Source organism: Fundulus heteroclitus, chromosome 20 (genome assembly GCF_011125445.2).
Source record: "Fundulus heteroclitus isolate FHET01 chromosome 20, MU-UCD_Fhet_4.1, whole genome shotgun sequence".
Classification (NCBI taxonomy): Eukaryota; Metazoa; Chordata; class Actinopteri; order Cyprinodontiformes; family Fundulidae; genus Fundulus; species Fundulus heteroclitus.
The window spans coordinates 29,987,954-30,001,071 of record NC_046380.1 but is presented as its reverse complement, the minus strand read 5'-3'; the positions used below and the strand labels follow the sequence as shown (position 1 = coordinate 30,001,071).

The 13,118-nt window shown below is 40.3% G+C and overlaps 1 protein-coding gene across 5 annotated transcripts in view; it reads right to left on the bottom strand.

Annotated features, from left to right (window-relative positions):
* The window catches only part of dlgap4b (discs, large (Drosophila) homolog-associated protein 4b), a 103,733-nt gene that overhangs the window by 39,412 nt on the left and 51,203 nt on the right, over window positions 1–13,118 (bottom strand). The window lies entirely within an intron of this gene.

Sequence of the window (13,118 nt, the reverse complement as noted above, 5' to 3'; positions counted from 1 at the left end):
CATGCACCATGGCACATGCTGGTCAAGCGTTATCATTTTAAAGTAGAGGGGAGGTGATACATTCTTTCTGCAGTTAACAAAACTGATGTAATAGGAAGTCTAATAATAATCTGGTTAGATTTGAAGTGAAACAGAAATTTTAAAATAAGCCTTCAGGTTTGTGAATTTTAATGTACATAGTGCGTACATTTGAGTCTGCAGCTATAGCTTTGGTCAAGATAAAATGCATGTAAAGGTGCGTTCACACTGAGCGCAAATATGTCAGGTTGTGTCAGATTTACATGTTAGCGAAGCCACAGAGACAATTCATGCAACGCAAAATGTGCTTTTGGTGATGAAGGCGAAGCCAGAGCGACACGAAACCTGCGATGGATGCAAACAGTTGTTGGGAGTTAAAAAAAGCTGAACTTTCAGGAACGGGATAAGGCTGCGAGGTGGGACTGCGGCGGAGATGAAGTTGTTTTCATTCAACATGGAAGACAAGCTGATAGCGGCAGTGTGCCTGATTGTACGACTCAACCAATTATCACCACCGCGACAAGTCCAGAAGGAAGCATGGCTGAACGACCGGTGATAATGTCAGGGGAGCGACAGCACGCAAAAGTGGCGACATTGTGGCGCTAATGTGAATGCGACTTTAGATTCCCCAAATTGCTATAATAATTCATCGTTTTTGTTTTGAAAGAAAAGGTAAAACTGTCAAAAGCAACAAATAAAAAGTGTGATGATCTTGAAGAGGAGAATCCGGAATTCAAGCCGACACAGCGTAGAGTTTAAGTTTTTTTATCATTAAATGTGTGATAGTGGCAGACGGGGCGGGCAGGAGATCAATGAAGACAGCTGACCAAGAGATGACAGCAGGAATGAGCAGGCGACCAGATGCTGCAGACAAAGACTGACTTGATCAGAAAGAGCATGCAGAGGCAGACTTTGACTAGAAGATGCTTGCAGAAATAGACCAGACGGTGCATGCAGACGTGGACTTGACCAGAAGCTGCTGATGAGTTCCCAGTCAGGCTTAGCGAGGCACAAAGGATCCAGGAGAGACCTTTAACCAGGTGATGCACACAAGCACTAGTCAAACTAACCAGAGAGGGTAGGAAGTGGGCAGGTCCACCAATAGAGCTCCGAGACGACACCGGGGACCAATGCATGCAGGCAGCGGGACACGACGAGACATTCTGGCGAAGAGTGATAGGGTGAGGCAGGTATACATAGGCAGGGTGACTGGTGAGCAGAGTTGGGACTGATTAACTGCAGCAGTAGGTGGAGCTAGTTAAGGTGCTGGTGGCTGGGAGAAGTGGAGCATGGAATGGAAGTGATCTACAAAACAGTCCAAAAACAAAACTCCAAATTGTGACAAAAAAATCATCCATCTATCATTGCAACATTACAGAGCTTCAGCCCATGTTATCAACCTAAGACCTCTGCTTTGTTTGCACTTGTCTGAACTATCTCAGTAGTTCCTCCTATGTGGCTCACAACCCAGGGTGGCATGGAGTGGTTGCCGCCCCTGTGATGTGCACAGTGTAGTGCAAATATCCCCATATAAACCCCATGGATGGTCAACGACGCTTTAAGTTGGCATATGCCTTGCAGTTTTTGATTGTTTATTCTTTTACTTAAATACCATTTCTTTGGTTTCTTAAGGTATATATGGTATGATATAGACTGGTCAAAAGTGGGCTGGACTAATCCACACCAAAAAAATGCGATTTGAGATTTATTAAACCCCATTACTGTTTGTGAAAAGACTCCAAATGGAGCATATTCAACACACTTTTAGCATTGGAATAATTTACCATCCACTCATAATCCTACAAAGGTTTATCTGTTTGATCAAATAACATTCTGCTGAGTTATATAGTGTTAAATTACAACAAATCTTAATTCAAGTTACTTTGTAAGACAAACTTCTTCAATGTACATTCAGATGATATAGAATTTAAAAGCATGCAAGTTGTAGCGTTTGGTGAAAGAAAATGCAACATATGTAACAAAAGAAATGTTAAAATGTAGGACACTTAAATCTACACGCCAGTTTAAGTACCTGTAGTCCAGAAGCCAATGAAACATTTTGTGTGCCACCATACATAAATAAAAAAAAGTACACACAAACATCTATTGCACCCATCTTCCAAGTTCAAGTAGTTTATTTGCAGGATTTAAAATGTCCTTATGAAATTCTGTCTTTCATGTCTCCATTATTAGCATGCCTCAGGCACAGACCAATTTAGTGTCGTTAACGCAGCCTTTCTGAATGCCCTCTCTGCTGATAGGGTCAAATCCTCTAAATCCTTTTACACAACATTAACTAACTGCCTCATATCCCATCATGACACGCCGCTCAGCTAAGCCTGGCATGGCCTCCTCAATGTGTCAACAAGCCCGACTTTAAATGACAGCGATAGCTTTGGTGGAGGGAGGCTCGTCAAACCAGCAGAGCTGACTGCTATATTTATGCAGATTACATCCTAAAAGAGAACGCAGGAAGAGGCAGCGGTGTAAAGATGCTGGCCATCGTTCTAACAGCATTCAGCGTGAAATGCGTGCGGGACAATTCATTTCCTTGATATTTTTTTATGTGTTAACTCTAAAACACCAGCATTTGTAGGAAGGCAATTTTACAGCCAATTAGGCGGAAGTGCCAATTTAAAGGTTCTTAGACTTACGCTAATTGGATTTGCTCTAACACCAGACCGTGGCCCTAAATCCACTCATTTTTTAAATATATTGATCACAACCCGGGGGGTAAAACCAGGGTGTGCATCTTTAATTAAGGATAAAAAAATTGCGCTAGTGCGTTCTGAAAACACCAAAAGAGGATGTAGAGGGATTATCCAATGCAATTGACACCAAAATGATAATAAATTACCTGCAATTTACCTGCAGACATTCTTCAGTTCTGTAATTCTGTTTGTGATTTATCCCTGATAAAATTGCATTTCATACTGTGCCAAGCTTATACAGGGCTTTATACAAACATTCATATCACATCACAACCACAAACGTCCATATATTCTATTTGTATTTCATAGGATAGACAATACAAACATTACAGCAATGTCTAACTTTCATATTTTATATTCCTTATATTCTTATTTTACATTCATATTCCCCTTTACTCTGACACTTCTACATTAAATCTAGTGCAACCAATGTTCAAAACTTAACCTAAAGTAGTTTGTTTGCTAATTTTGGTCTCCAGATTTTCTTAGGATTAAAAAAACTGAAGAGTGTGATTTCCATTTATCTTCGGCTTTCTTCATTCTGATGCCGCTAAATAAAATCCAGCAGAAGTGTCAGGGAGGATGTTGTGGAGAGGTTTAAAGAAGGGTTTGGTTTCTGAAGGTTATCCCAAGTGTTTGAACAGATCACAGAGAACGGTTCAACCCGTCATTCGAAAACACAAAGAGTACGGCATGGCAAAAAAAAAAACGCCCACCAGGATTCAGCCTTCCATCTAAGGTGACAGACCAGTAAAAGAGAGCATCAGTCAGAGGAGCAGCCCAGGCACTAATGATAACTCTGGAGGAGTTTCATTGAGTCAAAGCTCGGGTGGGAGAATATGTGGACAGACCAACTATCAGTCGTCAGAGCCACAACCTTGACTGCAAGCTGAATTCTCACGGTGTTAGTGTTCACTAACACACACAAATCTGAGATAACGCACAGAACTAAACCAAGAGAGCTGCTCGTTATCAATCTGGCTTGCCTGGTTGCAACAAACCTGACATTCATGAGAAGTAGGAAGCAGAAAATCTGCGTTTAAGGGTATCCAAAAGTGGTGCTGTCACAAGACATGCAGGGGGCACAGCAAACACGACGGAAGGTGTTATGAGCAGATGAAAGCAGCATTTTACTTTTTGATCTGCATCATAAACACTATGTGGAGGAAAACTAACACAACTAACAGTGAGCGCTCAGCTCCTGCAGTGTAATACGCTGATGGCAGCATCATGCTGTGTGGATGTGTTTCTAAAGCAGAATGAACTTCAGCTATTTTGCAAAGAAGAATGATCAAAACTATTTAGCCCCTAAATATACAAAGAAGGTAGAAATCCAAAAGATTTTAAACTGTAATTGTAGCAAAATATAGTCTACAAACCTTTTTAATCAGAGAGCTTAGTATCAATTAGCCCACAGTTTTTAGATTTTTACCAAGAAAAAATAAAAAAAACATGTATCTTTTAGTCTAATAGGTCTGTCTAGTCCATAACAGATAAGGAAATACAGCAGTTTTAATGGCTGTTACATTACAAAGTTTTGTACGGTACTGCAGGTTAAGATGTGGGGATCAGTTCCTTTATGATCCAGGGTATTACTCCCTCTGCCAGATACAATAAAAATCAGACCTACTTAATAAAAAAAGCCCACAAACTGACAGCTGGTTTGTTTGTTATCTTTTCTTGTGTTTTGCTGCCTTTCGGTACAGAGGATGATGTGTTGTGTTGACTCACACCGAGAAAGTTCAAAATGCCAGGAGATAGTTCTATCTCCTGTTTCCACGACACATATTACATGGTATGCATACGTCACTCTTCATCTATACAATCTTTCACAAATGAATGAACACTAAAACTTATATTTCCAATTCTACGTGAGATTGTTCTTTCACCCTGTGTAGAGCATGTGGCGATTGTATCTTCTTACCTTGTGCACTGATGAGCAGCCATCTGCTGCTCCAGTGAAAAAAGAGGTTTTTGGCATGAAGTCCAATTCATGACCTTACCTCAATCTCTCCGTCAGGAGATGCAGGCAGTTTACAGAAGTAGCCACAAGAGGGCGACACACTCAAGACAAGCCGAGCTGCCCTTTTTACTCAGAAATGTTGATTTATGTTTGATAATTTACTTGTTGAGCTCAAAGAAGCATTAATGGAAAAGAGGGAACAACGCATTAGAGATAACATAAAATATTCTGTAGGGATGTCAGAAATGTTTGTTTAACAATTTCAGGCAAACATTTCTCAGGAATCATTTGGATTCATGTCAGGAACCTGCTGCTGTTTCATTTTTAATAATTAGTGTCGGTACATTTCTCTTCTCCTTCATTTCTCAGGAAATAGAAATAACCGGGGCATCAATGGAAAACTGGCTCTTGATGTTCAAAGGTGCCAAATCTCAAACCCCTCTGATGGCAGAAGTACATTAACCAAAATAAAACCTTAACAGCAACATATTCTAACTTTTTCACAAAAAAGTCACACCACCGATATTCAATGTCATGCTGAAAAATAAAGTGTCTGATATTTGGAACTATTATTGCCTTCATCCACCTAGAGAAAAACCTGGACCACATTGAATGATGTTGCCACCATTTCTCATCTCGGGTATGGTGTTATTTCAGTGATGTGCGGTGTTGGTTTTGCCCAAAGGTACCTTATCAAAAAGAGACCTATACATAGCTAAAGCTACAAAAAACAAACCAAAAAGCTAAACAAAAAACAAACTCCTACAGGGTTGTTTAACTCTTTTCTTCAAGTTCATCAGAAGGAAGTGATTGTTGGCACGTGTGAACTGAAGAGGACTAAATATTTCAAATTAATCGAAAAGTGCTTCAATGAAAAGAGTCGATTAAAGGATGTGTGCATTTATGCTATATGGTTATCACAGCTTTTTATGGTTTTATATTTTTTCCTCTGATCATTTTTGTAGCTAAATTGAACATGATATACCGTTATGTCACATGATGTGTACACTTTTATGTAGTTTCTACATAGGATGATTTTTATTAACATTCTTCTAATGATATACTGAATACATCTACTTGAAATACATTAAGGCAGATGCAAGCAGGAATATTTGCCAATATTATTATCTTTTATTAATCCTTACCAGATATAAATGTTTGCTGATGTTGCAGAATTGATAAAGGTTTACATGAAACATACAGTTATGTGAAGTATTGCATGTAATATGATAACTGATGTTGTATCATGCTCATGAAGGAATCTTCAGTGAAATATTTTAACCACTACCTGCAGTCAGTGCCAATGGAAATCAGGAGTGGGAAGGTTAGGTCAAAGGATAAATTTAAGGGATTGAATGCATTCCTCGTGGAAAGCAAACAAAAAGCCCACTTTAGAGAAACAGCAAGTTCAAACATGAACCTTTTCAGAACACTACAGCACTACTGCTACAATGCTGAACATTAGCAGAAATAAATACAATGGTGAGTTAAAATCAAATCCTGAGTAACGATGTTGCTGCCTCATATTCACTAACTCCTCATCATTACAGGGCTCTCCAGTCATATATGATAGAGATGTTGTCATTTTACATTTTTTTTTTCATGGCTAGGCTTACATTAGAACTCGATTGGATTTTCTTTTCCAAGACAAAACGAGAATCATTATTTCCAACGTTCTCCCCCTACTAATCGAGTCATCCCGGAAATGCTACAGCCGATTCTTAGATCCTGTACCAAAAGCCTCCGTGTTGTCACTATTCAGGGCATCCAGATTTTCCAACCAGCTGCCAGCTTCTATATTGGCATGTCCGTGGGTGGCCAGATTTAGATAAGGGACTGTGCAAAGGACATCGTCCTCTCATCTGAGCAACATGTACATTGAGGCAGTCACACAGCTCCGCCAGTCCTGAGTCCATCTGCTCCATAGGCTTACAGTTCTGCCCTGGACGACAGGGGGCGGCTCCGCATGTGCCTGTGTGGAAAGGCAGTGTATGGTACAACGCAGATGAATGCTTGCAGACCATTGGGAGAGGAGGATGGGGAAGGAGGAAGCCGGGGTGGGGAGTGGGGGTTGTGACTGGGAAGGTGAGTTTTTTTTTTTTTTGACGGCAACGGAAATGGAACAGATCTGAGAGGAAAGAGGAGGTGTGAAAATGAGTAAATGTGTTGTAAACTGCACTGGGGAGAGGCTGGAGAAAGTGTTTAAAAACCGACAGAAGAAAGCGAGGCAAACAAGGAAGGGCTAACCTGAACAGATTGATGGGTTAACCTTTTTTTTATATATAGTTTTATTCAACAAGGGAAGGTTCAACTGAGCTTTTAGTCTGTTTGGTTCTATGTTCTCCTCCTTGAAGAAGCGCAATTGTGTAAAAGATGGTAGTTGGGCTGGCTGAGCAGGTTTAGGTTAAATACAGCAACACACTGAACGCCTTCAAGAGCAGAGTGCCTTCAGGTAACGGTGGCATATAGGTGGAAACCTACATGTACGTATGTGTGCTACATCACTAAGAATAAATAGTGAACGGCATACGTGTGTGTGTATGTGTGTGTGAGTGTAACACAGCCTAACCTTGTCCTAATTACACTCTATCTATTCTATCAGTGCTGTGCTCTGGCCTATTTTCACGGCTATAAATTTATCACTCTCCCCTCTGTTGTGATAGATGACCCACTCATTTTAGCCCATCTCTGAAGACTGTGAGCCAGATAGGAAGTCGGTGGAAGACAGTCACACCACTTCAATGCTCACTAAGGTGATGATGGAACTTTCCATGTCCTCCAAGCTATTCCTGGATTTGAACTCCGTACATTAAAGAAATATGGCGCGCGGGTTGGACTATTTCACGTTTTGCTTCGCGAGTAAATCCTGGTTACTTGAAGGAAAAAACTGAAAAAAAACCCCCCAAAACAAAGAACATCTTGTGTTGTGTAGCCGAAATTAAATAAGTGATGCGAGTGTTTGACGTACAATAAAACAGCTTTTTTTTTCAGCTACGGTGCACACATTGGTTAACTTCAACCAGCTGTTAATGTACAATAATGAATGTAGATTGAGATGTCAAGAGAAGATGTTCAAAATTAGCAACAGTCTTTGAGCTAAACGTCAAATACCAGGAGAGGATTGTGCTTCTTTTACTATTTCTTACATATTGATATGGGGAAGCATGAGAGACTGATATAATATATATACTGCTTACATTTACTTTAACAGTCACACATGGTAAAAAGTAGATGTTCGTTTTAAGTTTTTACATAATACGACACCTTAAAAATTATCTGGTAATTACCACTGTCACTATTCAAACAAACATGAAGCCAAAGTGAAAAGGCAGAGTGAACCAGCATCTTTTCTATGCTGGTTCAGCTATGTGATGTTTGCAGACTTGTGAATTGTCTGCTGGAAGCAGTAAGGGGGTAGACTTGAGGATATGGTTAAATGATTTTAGAAACTGTTTAAAACCACTCCGTTTTTAGTCTGCTATGGACAGAAAAGTTTAGACGAAGTGACAGATGCGACAATTTTGAAGTTGCTGATAACATTTTCTGCAAATGTCGCATGATGGGTTAGGGTCCATTTGGCACCCTTGCTCCTGTCAAGACCCCACCACAAGCCAGTCTGTGACAAGAGAACCCACATCATACCAAATACACAAAGATGTTGTTGCAAAGAGGAATGCACTTCCGTTGCATCCTGACTTTTTTCATTATTCATATTCTAAAATTTGGAGGGAAAGGCCGGCGATTTTTCAGAGTCAATCAGATTTCAGCTCTTTCAGGTTAAACACCTTATCAGCTGAATACAAGATATTTATCCAAACCTTTTAAAGTATAATGATTTTTTTTTTGCTTGTGATGTCCACACCTATGGCTTCTGACAGTCCTTGTTGCAAGGACTACTAAAACGATAAACAACCAAATGTTGAGATGGAAAGACCAATCGTTCTTTTATAATTAGTTAGTGAAAATTGGTTATTCACTTTTCTTAGAAAGAACTCTTATTAGGTTTCAAGAAAGTTTAGTAGCTATAAAAGACGAGCTGGTAGATTTTCGCCTACTCTTTCCCCTCCCCTCTCTGTTGTGTGCCTATTGTGGCCTCTCCTTACACCGGTTTGTACTACCAAACATGGATGCAGACATTCATTTTAGCAGGTTGTTGATCATACCTAATATAAATAATTACTCTAGGTTGGGTTCTAAGCAAGCCAGCCCAAACAGAAGCCGTGAAGCGGAGACATTACTACTCCCACTACTACTGCTGTCCCCAGCTGCAAGTGGCCTCTGAAATCAAAAGGCAACATACGATGCAGAATCTATTCCATGTATTTAGCATTATGTGAATTTTGGGAAGGGGGGAATCTCTACAGTTTGAGGGATTTATGCACTTGCCAATACAACTATATGCAAAGGTATGGCCAGAAAAGTATCTGCTGGTAAGACGTTCTGTACTGAAATGATTAATCCTACATCGACCAAAACGGAAGCTTTAGGCCCAGGGCCTCCGTGTTATTTCATGTTGATTTCATACGAAAAAAGGGGCGTCTCTCGCTGACTGCTGCGCACAGCGAGGGGCAGAGAGGGTTGTGTGCTACAGCTGTGGCCTCTGTCTGTAGTTTGGGGGCAAATCAAAATGACTAATGCAAGCAGACAGAGAGACGTGCATGCCCACACTCGTGGAACCAGCCAGCTTTATGTTAATGCACATACTGTATATTACAAATATTTTTTTCCAGCACTAAGACAGCTTATAAACATTGTTCCCACACAGCTCCCTCTCCTCCACACAAAGCGAGGATCCTCTTCAAACACCAAAGGACACAAGCACTATCCTTCTTACCGGAGGAGCCTTCGCGCGGAACGTCTCTTTGATTTCATTTTCACCGCATCTTAACAGCGCTGAAGTTTATTGGGGAAGTGTTAGGTCCAACAGAACAGATCAGATCTGTATGTGAATTGGTTGAGTGAATATTGTTTTGGGGCCTTCTAAAACAATAAAAATAAAGCCTTAACAAAATCTTATTCCATTGTCTTTGTGAAATGTGTTCTGTCTTACAGCTGCTGCACAGCACATGTATTGAGCCCCAGCCTTTTATGATCAAGTGCAGCACAGACATAAATCCCACCAGGATAAGCTTCAAACCCCATTCCAACTCAGCAGCGTCCTTGGTTCGACACACAATCGGCCGCTGGCCCTCGGTTTGAGACGAGTCACTTTCTGTTGGAACGGCAAGGGTCACCAGAGGGTGAGGCATGAAGAAAAAGGGTTCTCAGTGGATGGCATGTAGGTCAGAGAGGCAGTCATGTGTCAAAATCCTCACGGTGACGTCACAGTAATACCCTAATGGCTATCTGTCAGCATGTATATAGCAACGAGATACGCCACTGCCTCATGAAAACATAACAGGAGCGGTGGAGATGGTGACCGCATGTCCCGCTTATACAGACATTTGGGATGGGAGCAGCAGCCTTCATACAGGTGTTGCTGTTTTCAACATACAACAAGATGTTTGGGATGTCCTGATCCGATCTTAAGTAACCGACTTGATTAAGGTCTTTTTTTTTTTTTAAAAAAGCTATTTTTCTGAGTCCCTGACTATTGCAGACACCTATTGTTGTAGTTCTGTCCGTGGTTTCATGTCAGCTGCGACCCCAGCAGGCCGCAATCTGTGCAGACATGAAAATCTCCGGCTGTTTTCCCGTGTATAGCCCGCAAACAAGCATCATAGGCTGAGCACATTATTTTGTTTTTCGCCACATATTATTCACTCAGAAAGAGAGAGAGAGAGAGAGAGAGAGAGAGAGAGAGAGACTGTTTCTCCAACCACACTGAAATATGTCACCTCAGTCAAACCTCTTCAGGTGCAAGGCATGCCTTCCTTTTCAAAGCTTAAAATAAATGTTAAATTGTAACTGTTATCTTTAATGTAGCATCAGGCTGGGACTCAGTACCTGCTAATGTCTAATCTTGAATGATTCATATCTGGATATGGGACAAAAAATATCTTGACTGGGATATCCCCAATGAATCTCTTAAAGAGCCTGTAACACCTGCATGGTCAAATACTAGAGTGAATAACAGATACAGTACTATTTTCAAGTCATAAAGACAAACACCTGAGATATTTATTGCCATAAATTATGTCTAGAATCAATCATTAATCCAATGGTTTATAATTCACCTGTTCAGTCAAGTGTTTTATTTAAATACACAAAATGCAGCAGCGTCTGTGAGGCTGTTTAAGCAGAGAAAAGGGAAATTATCCCATTCTGTCAATTTGAACTTTCCAATCTGGGCGGTCTATTTACGATGGACAACTTCCTGCTTCATTCGACATGTCAATCCTGCTGCTACTGCTGCTTGCCGGGTACTAGGCTGAATGCCTGCTGCTGGCCTCTATTCAGCTCCTGGAGCACTGCAGCATATACCAGTGGGGTCAAAGGTCAGAGAAGCTCCCACATCACTCCATAGGTGATGTTCACTGACATAGTCAAAGAGGGGTAAAATCAGAGCTTTGATGCTAAACACAATCCGTTTCCTTCAGTAAATGATTCTGCTATATTATATAAACAGGAAAGTTCAACAGCAAGACATGTTCTGCTCTAAGTATTTTTATATATCTTCCATGTCTTAAGGATTGTATGATCTTTCCTCGGTCATCATGTATTTTATATGATTTTATACAGGTTGCCCTTAAAGCCAAACCCTTCACATTATCATAACTCTGTGATCTACACAGCACTTTTAAAATGCTGGCACCATTAAATCTTTAGTTTTTATAATATTTTTAAAAGATAGAACTTTACGAATGCATGCATCTGTCATAAATAATGAGAGTAAATCTGTCAAGCTTTAAAACGTCTGTGTCAAAATCCCAGTTCAAAAGGATTTGATCAAACTTTTAAGGTATAAGCAGTGATTTTGAAGATGCTCATCTAGTCTGCCTGCAAGTGATCGACAAACAACAATTGGGAGCTAACGGCAAAAAAAAAAAAGAAAAAAAAAAAAGGAGAGCTGCAGGTGATGGCGAGGTGAACTTCAAAATGCCAGATTGCTCACTGTGAAAATGTTAATGTCAGCAGTTTTAGAATACATGCAAGCTAATGAGAAAAACACTGAAAGGGAAGCTTTTGTTTGGTAGGTATTTCGTAACGACCCAAAGCAACCTAGAGACATTTTTCAGACAATGTTGCCTTTGGATTTAAAAAAAGAAAAGGCGTCATCGGAGCAATTACAGTTGAGCCAGAGGAGCAGAGGTCTACGAGCCACATCTCTCAGCTGGTTATCAGATTGTCATGAGGCTCGGTTATCACAGAGCAACTTTGGAAATCCATACCCCAGTCATTATGTTCAGAGTGCCATTTGACCTCACAATATCACAAAGATCAATTTCCTTTTGCACACAGGGATGCTCATGGTACCTTGGTTAACTTGTAACTCGCTTTCTGAAAAGACTAATTGATTTTGACAATTAACTCCTACCTCACTCGTCATCCATTGTTTCAAAATGCATACATCTTCGATCCTTCCTCACGTTGAGGTAAACACTCTGAAACTGGAGCAGCATAAGAGCTGTTAGTTCCTCCTGGGTAGGTGAATTGGGTCTATTTGTGTGTCAGTACCCGTGGAATCGTGGATTTGACACACTTCCCCAGGGCTCGAATGTTACTGACTCAATACACTGAAGAAAGCACAGAAATTGGCCAATTATTCTATTTTTAACTAGCTGTCTTTGAGTAAAGCCTCAGGCACGTCCAGTTTAAAAGACTGCGTTTCTTAATGTACACTTTGACGTTCTGCATCTGTTTTTCAGCCACACAGACTTTTGCCTTGAAAGCAAAATAGTTACTGAAACTGAGTAAGTTTTGCTACTCCAGATTGTTATACCGACTGTCAAACATGTGCATGTTGCAGAGGGGAGGGGTTCAGTGACAGAAGGTTAAACTTGGCTATTTTGATTGACAAAATCAGCAAAAAAGCAGTTATACTTCAGAAAATTAGCCAGACACAGACTCTAACTCATATTTTATTTAACAAAGCCAAGATTGCTCTATGTAAAGAACGCTGTGTCCCTTTACAGGGGAATAAAATACTGATCAATAAGATCAAACATTTTAAGCTTGGTCCTTTCCCTAGTTTGAGCTAATGGACTTTTTAAAGAAGTAGTTAGACCTATCTATATTGTCTGGTGTTTCATCGGGTTTCTATCCTGGCAAAAGTATTTACCTATATCTTTTATCTTCTGCTTGTATTTAGTTTTCCTTAAATAGCTATTTAGCTATTACTGGCATGTTTTATAGTCTCTATCTCTCTTGTGATCTTTAGGTCTTGTATATTGTTTCGGGACATTGCGAAAAAGTCTTTGTAGTGCATAGAAGGCAACACAAGTTTCTTGAGAATATTGGGATAACAGCTTTACGAACACACCAGA